This window comes from Helianthus annuus, chromosome 12, assembly GCF_002127325.2.
Source record: "Helianthus annuus cultivar XRQ/B chromosome 12, HanXRQr2.0-SUNRISE, whole genome shotgun sequence".
NCBI classification, from domain to species: Eukaryota; Viridiplantae; Streptophyta; class Magnoliopsida; order Asterales; family Asteraceae; genus Helianthus; species Helianthus annuus.
In genome coordinates this window covers 134,276,663-134,284,282 of record NC_035444.2, presented here as the reverse complement: position 1 = coordinate 134,284,282, position 7,620 = coordinate 134,276,663, and positions in this window count along the sequence as shown.

The window sequence follows — 7,620 nt, the reverse complement described above, 5'->3', positions numbered from 1 at the left end:
AGGCTTCTGAGGATCTTCAAGGATTTCCCCTGCTCCGCCAGCAGTTTCTTGATTATGTTAATGAAGTAAGGATCATTGCCCCTGTTGGTTATCCTGCTTGAATATCCTGTTTTAATATCCTGCCTGTATATCCTGCTTCTTTGAGGATCACCTGGTCCTGAACTTACCTTTTTCCCTTTCTGCAGAAACTTGCTGAAATAGAAACCTACCTTGGCCACGTCGAGGATCAGGATCGCCAAATCGCCGACCTCCAACAAATGGGCGTGTTGAAGGATCTCAAGATAGCTGATCTTGAGAAGGAACTCCGGGCTACAAAGGATGAAGCTGCTCAAATGCTGGTCAACATGGATGGTGAGAAGCAGGAGATCACCCAGGATGCCAAGGTTTCTGCCGCAATAGCTATGTATAAGATACAACTGCAGATGGTTGCGGAGGCTCAGGATCCTGCCTTTGATAAAAGCTCATGGGATGTGGAGGGTTGGAAGGCAAGATTGGCAGAACTGGAGGACGAGGACGAAGCTGAGGAGATCCCAATGCTGGAAGGTGGTGAGGCTGGCAAGGATCAGGGTGGAGATGGAGCAGCAAAGGTTTGAGCAGCAGGATTGGGTGATGATGGATATTTCGAGACTAGGCCGGAGCCCAATTTTTTAAGTTTGGTAGTGGTTTTTGTGGTTGTTGATGTTTTGAAACAATTTATGGTCTGTAACTTAAACAATAGTTTTTAGGGTTAGGGATCATGGATCCTTTGAACAATAGGTAGGATCGCAAATGGTGGAGGGATCCTCTGTTTGGGGGATGAAGCCTTTGTGATCCTGCCGCTTTTAATTACCTGCACCTGCTATGACCGCATAGACAATGGACACCCTTTGCCAACCCATGTGGACGGGCCACGTTTTGCTGGTAGAAACGTGGGTTGGCAATTTTGACAACTTTTTTGAAAGGGTTTAAGATCCTTTGTTAATAAAATAACTTTAATCTTTCTGGCTTACCTTGTTTCGTTATCCTTTATTTATCCTCTTGTTGTCCAATTACTTTGGAAATATATTTGTTAGAATAACAGAAGTTGAGCAAATCATGTTTCATAAATTTAGGATATGATCCTAGATCAAATATCCTATCATTGAAAATTTTCAAGGCAATTTATTTCAAGGATCATAGGTTTAGTTGTCAAAGTGTAAGGGTTGTTCAGAATAATGGGTATAATCAAAATAGTCAAGGATCATACCTGAGGATCCAAGTTAGGATCCTAACCTTTAATCAAGATAACCATAGATGAGATTTTAATGGATAATAAGGATTAAGGATCCTTATTTGTTTAACTTCGAAAACCTGAAAAATGGAATATAACTTGGGACTAAGCCAATATAAAAGATAAGTTAGTAACTGGGGACAAGCCCAAAGGATAACTGGGGATGATCCCAAAGGATAACTGGGGACAAGCCAAAAGGATCACTGGGGACAAGCCCGAAGGATAACTGGGGACAAGCCCAAGGATCGTATGTAAACTGGAGTATGGCCCTTACTGGCGACTATCCAATCTTAGTGACATGAAAATGCCAAAACCTTAGCTAACGTGAAAATATTAGAAACCTTAGGAACGGATGTATGGTACGTCTACCATTATACGTAGGATCCTAGGCATAGCCAGTACGATGAGGTTGTCAGCCCCGGAAGTGGGTACTGGTCCCAAAGACGTGAACTATACCAGGATCGTCGTGCGCTACTGGCGAAAACTGGGGACAAGCCCAAGGATAACTAGGGTTGAACCCAAGGATCTGTGGTGCTTTTGAAGATCTTTAACGATGTGCTGAAGATACCTGGACTATCATAACTCAAATGGTCCGTGAGAAGAGGATGAAGGATGCATGATCCTTATCCTTGGGTAAAAATAAGAAAACGGAAAAGTTCTGAGATAAGGACTTTACCAGAGTAAGGATCACTGATATCGCCGGGATCCTTCGAGGATGCTTCCAATGTAAGGATCATATGCTTGGAGGATCCTGTTCACACGAAATATTTTTTTAAGTGAACAGCATTCCAGGCTCTTGGTAACAAATTTCCTTCCATGGTTAGCAATCTGTATACCCCCTTTCCTGCTTCGGCTTCGATCAAGTAAGGGCCTTCCCACTTTGGTGCTAACTTCCCGTCAGCAGGATTGATAGTGTTTTGGAATGCTTTTCTCAACACCATATCCCCGACTTGGAACTTCCTTATCCTAACATTTTTATTGTAAGTACCAGCCATTCTTTGTTGGTAGCTTGCCATCCTTATCCTAGCCAAATCCCTGATTTCCTCAATAGTATCCAAGTCTTGAGCTAAGATTGCAGCATTTTCTTCAGGATCACGAGTACTTGTTCTAGCAGTTGGAACCACCATTTCTGTTGGGATCACTGCTTCTGCCCCAAATACTAAAGAGAAGGGTGTTTGACCAGTGGCATTCTTGGGATTTGTTCTATCAGCCCATAACACATAAGGCAATTCCTCTGCCCATTTCCCCTTCTTGGATCCTAGCTTCTTCTTCAGATTGTTGATGATGATCTTGTTGGATGATTCTGCTTGACCATTGGCTTGTGGATGGACTGGTGTTGATGTTATCATCTTAATTCCCCAACTGTCACAAAAGTTAGTGGTTCTGCTCCCAATGAATTGGGAACCATTATCACATACAATTTCAGAGGGAATGCCAAATCTGGTTATAATGTTTCTCTTAATAAAGGATATAACTTCCTTTTCTCTGACTTGAGCAAAAGCTTCAGCTTCTATCCATTTGGAGAAGTAGTCGGTCATGGCAAGCATAAATACTTTTCCACCAGGTGCTTTAGGGAGCTTGCCAACTATATCCATCCCCCATCTCATGAATGGCCAAGAGGATGGTATTGGATGCAAAAATTCAGCTGGCTGATGAAGGATATTGCTGTGTCTTTGGCAAGGATCACACTTCTTAGCATATTCTACAGCATCCCGTTTCATAGTTGGCCAGTAGTGTCCTGTTCTAAGGATCCTTGAGAACAATGCCCTGCCCCCAGTGTGGTTTCCACAATCTCCTTCATGGAAGTCTCTCAATACTTCTTGAATTTCAGGATCCTCGATACATCTTAAATATGGTCCTGCAAGAGATCGTTTATATAGCATATTATTTAAGATTGTGAATTGAGATACCTTAATTCTGAAAGCTTTAGGATTTTCTCCCATAGGAATCTCCCCATGTTGCAAGTATCTCATGACTGGTGAGATCCATGATCCTGAATAAGATTGAGCTTCTTCACTAGGGATCACTGCAGTATCCTCTTCTATTTCCATGGCCACCTGATTTTCAATAGCAGGAGCTAGGATATGGATGATGGGGATACTTATATCCTCTGGGATCTTCAAGGATGATCCTAGGTTGGCCAATGCATCAGCTTCTGTGTTTTCCTCCCTTGGTACCTGTGTTAAGCTGAAAGAGACAAAAGAGAGTGCCAATTCTTTGACTATCTCTAAATATTTGGTTAGTTTTTCTCCTTTAACAGCATAGGATCCATTAAAGTGATTGGTGATCAATAATGAGTCTACATATACTTTAAGATATTTTACCCCCATATCCTTAGCAATTTGCAAGCCAGCAATTAAGGCTTCATATTCAGCCTCATTGTTAGTTGCTTGGAACTCACAGGCTATGGAGTGGGGTATTATGTCCCCCTGTGGCGATTTTAGTAGTATCCCGAGCCCTGTGCCCTTGACATTTGAGGATCCATCAGTGTGTAGTATCCAAGGATCCTTGGTCTCATCCAGCTGCTGGACTTCCAATTCTGCTTCCTTTTGTAGATCACTACTGAAATCAGCCACAAAGTCAGCTAGTGCTTGGGATTTGATGGCTGTTCTAGGCTCATATCTTATATCATGGGCACTAAGCTTTACTGCCCACTTAGCCATTCTTCCGGACATCTCTGGTTTCCTGAGGACATTCTTGATTGGAAAATTAGTTCTAACAACAATAGTGTGGGTTTCAAAATAATGTCTTAACTTAGTTGATGCCATAATTAATGCGAGAATAAGTTTCTCAAGGTGTGAGTACCTGGATTCTGCATCAAGTAAACTCTTACTTACATAGTAAATAGGATGTTGTGTACCTTCGTGATCCTTAACAAGGACAGCACTTACAGCGGTTGAGGATACCGCTAGGTATAAGGATAACACATCTCCTTTTCCGGGTTTCATTAATGCTGGTGCTGAGGACATATATTCTTTAAGGGCTTGTAAAGCATTCTCATGCTTTTCAGTCCATTCAAATTTCTTGTTTTTCCTTAGGATATCATAAAATTCTTTACATCTTTCTGAGGATTTTGATATGAACCTGTTTAAAGCTGCTATCCTGCCTGTTAGCCTTTGCACATCCTTAGCATTGGCAGGGGATTTGATATTCACCAATGCTTTAATTTGCTCTGGGCTTGCTTCAATGCCCCTCTGAGTTACCATATATCCTAGAAATTTACCTGCTTTAACACCAAAGTGACATTTCGAAGGATTAAGTTTCATGTTATAATTATCAAGGATATCAAATGCTTCCTCCAAGTCCCTTAGGTGATCCTCAGCTTTCTTTGACTTGACTACCGTATCATCTATGTATACTTCCATAGTTTGTCCTATTTGATCTTTGAACATCATATTCGCTAGCCTTTGATATGTTGCACCTGCATTTCTTAGTCCAAAAGGCATGGCAATATAACAATATAAACCGGTTGGGGTCATAAAGGCTGTATCCTCTTGGTCAGATGGTTCCATCTGAATTTGTTGGAATCCAGATGATGCATCCATAAAGGTCAACAGTTCATGCCCCGCCGTTGCTGTTTTGGTCAAAAATCACACAAGGATAATGCAACCAAACTCTAAGTAAATGGGGAATGATGCTTGGTTTATTGAAAAGGTAAAGGATCACTTCAGAATGAAATATGCAAAGACACAATGATTTATACGAGGAAAAAGCCCTTGATCAATGTATGATCTCCGGCATAAAAAACCTCGGGTGATGGCAACTACCGATCACCAACTTCAATATATCAAAAATATGGTTACAACTTCGGATGATAATGAGCTGAGTACAAGGATCACTATCGTAATGTGTGTCTAAGCGTGTGAGAATTGTGTTGTGTGTCTTCCGAATGGGAAAGAGTGTTATATATACAAGTGTAGGTGGCCTATTTTAGGTAAAAAGACTAATAATCAGCTCATTACCCCTTTAGAAATAAAAGCAAATCTAGCCTAAATTATCGCCCTTAAATCATGCCAAGTTTCCATATCCTTCACAACGTCCATCTCCGACTAAGCACATGCTATAGTTGTAAAGACGCGTCCTTTGATGGTGATGCTAAGAGCGGATCCTGCTAGATGTCCCTGCAAAATAACATTAATTTCAATGAAAGCAACTGTTAGCATGAGGATCCTATGACGGTCCGTGATCCTGATCCCGGAACTCTGCTGAGGATCACTATCTGCCAAAGAAACAAGGATCACTGGTTAGGATCACGAGTAAGGATCATGTATTATAAAAATCCAGCCCTAACAATTGCCCCCAAAATATAAGGAGTGATATTGTAAATAAATGAGTTATATTTTGCTTTGATCTTATCTGCAACGAACGACTCGGATAACTAGCCGTTATACTCGGACTAGCCGTTGCAACCCTTACGTCATAGACGTGACAATCCTGCAGATCATCATTATAAATAGGAGATAGAGTTAGGATCAATTTGCATTTAAATTCAAGAGTTACTCCCTTTATAATCTCGTCCAAAAGATCAATCAGGTATTCTTCCTCTCTTCTTTCCTTCTCTTTGACTGTTTTTCTTTTTCTTCCAATTCTTCTGCGAATATGTTGCTTCGGAATTCTCCTCACAAGGATCACAAGAAGAATAGCCCTTTGAAAGGTCAAGGGATCGTTAAAGATTCTCCCACCGAGAGGTGCTGCTTCACCGATGCTCACATCGATAGGATCCGTCACTGTTTTCCGGCGGCTGCTATCTTCAAGTCTTTCACTCCTACTGCTTTAAGCGATTTTGTTTCCGACACATGGGTGGCTTTTCCTGTAACTCCGTTCACCATGGGATATTCGTATCCTTTTCCAACTTTCACCCAATCTTTCTTTTCCCTGACTGGCATGTCTTATATTCAAGCCATGCCGATGATCTGGAGGGTATTGTATACCCTGGAAAGGATCATTGAGCAAGAAGGGATTGATTTGGGAATGGCGGAACTGGCTGAGATGTATGATCTCACAACGTTTGGGTCCTGTCGATATTTGTTGAAACGGAAAGCTGGGGAGGATCACCCTGTTCTTAAGGTCACCAAGAATGATACAAGTTGGAAGCGACGATTCTTCTTTGTTAGGAGGGATACCATCCCTAATGGGAAGGATCTGCCCAAGGAGTGGGCTACTCATGGTAGGATAGAGGATCCTGGAAGGATCACCATCAGACTTGTCTCTTATGATGAGGATCACTAATGTCTTTCTTTGTTTTTTGTTTATTGTGCAGCTATCTCCATCTCTTATCTGAAGCTGACCCCTGCGGCAAAAGAGAGGCTTTTGGCCTTCAAGAAGCTTGATCCGGAGACAAGAAGTTTTCAAGTTGCCATTCAAGATTCACAGGAAGTATCCTCCGCATCTGCCACAATGTCAAGTAAGTATCCTCATTAAAAAGTAGTTCTATGTAGGATTTTTTGAATTAGTTAAAGGACTTATCTTATTTTGATTGTGTAGGCGCTGGGAAATCTGTCAAGTCTGCCTCCAAGTTTGGTATTGATGACCTTGCAAACGTTAAATCTGCAAGGAAGAAGGCTCCTGCTGCCAGTCCCTCTGCTTCAGCCCCTAAAGCACCTATTAGGGGTAAAGGAAAGAAGAGGAAGGTCTCTGAGGATCTTCAAGGATTTCCCCTGCTCCGCCAGCAGTTTCTTGATTATGTTAATGAAGTAAGGATCATTGCCCCTGTTGGTTATCCTACTTGAATATCCTGCTTGTATATCCTGCTTCTTTGAGGATCACCTGGTCCTGAACTTACCGCTTTCCCTTTCTGCAGAAACTTGCTGAAATAGAAACATATCTTGGCCATGTTGAGGATCAGGACCGTCAAATTGCCGACCTCCAACAGATGGGTGTGCTGAAGGATCTCAAGATTGCTGATCTTGAGAAGGAGCTCCGGGCTACAAAGGATGAAGCTGCTCAAATGCTGGTCAACATGGACGATGAGAAGCAGGAGATCACCCAGGATGCCAAGGTCTCTGCCGCAATAGCTATGTATAAGATACAACTGCAGATGGCTGCGGAGGCTCAGGATCCTTCCTTTGATAAAAGCTCGTGGGACGTAGAGGGTTGGAAGGCAAGATTGGCAGAGCTGGAGGATGAGGACGAAGCTGAGGAGATCCCAATGCTGGAAGGTGGTGAGGCTGGCAAGGATCAGGGTGGAGATGGAGCAGCAAAGGTTTGAGCTGCAGGATTGGGCGATGATGGATATTTCGAGACTAGGCCGGAGCCCAATTTTTTAAGTTTGGTAGTGGTTTTTGTGGTTGTTGATGATTTGAAACAATGATGGTCTGTACTTAAACAATAGTTTTTAGGGTTAAGGATCACGGATCCTTTGGACAATAGGT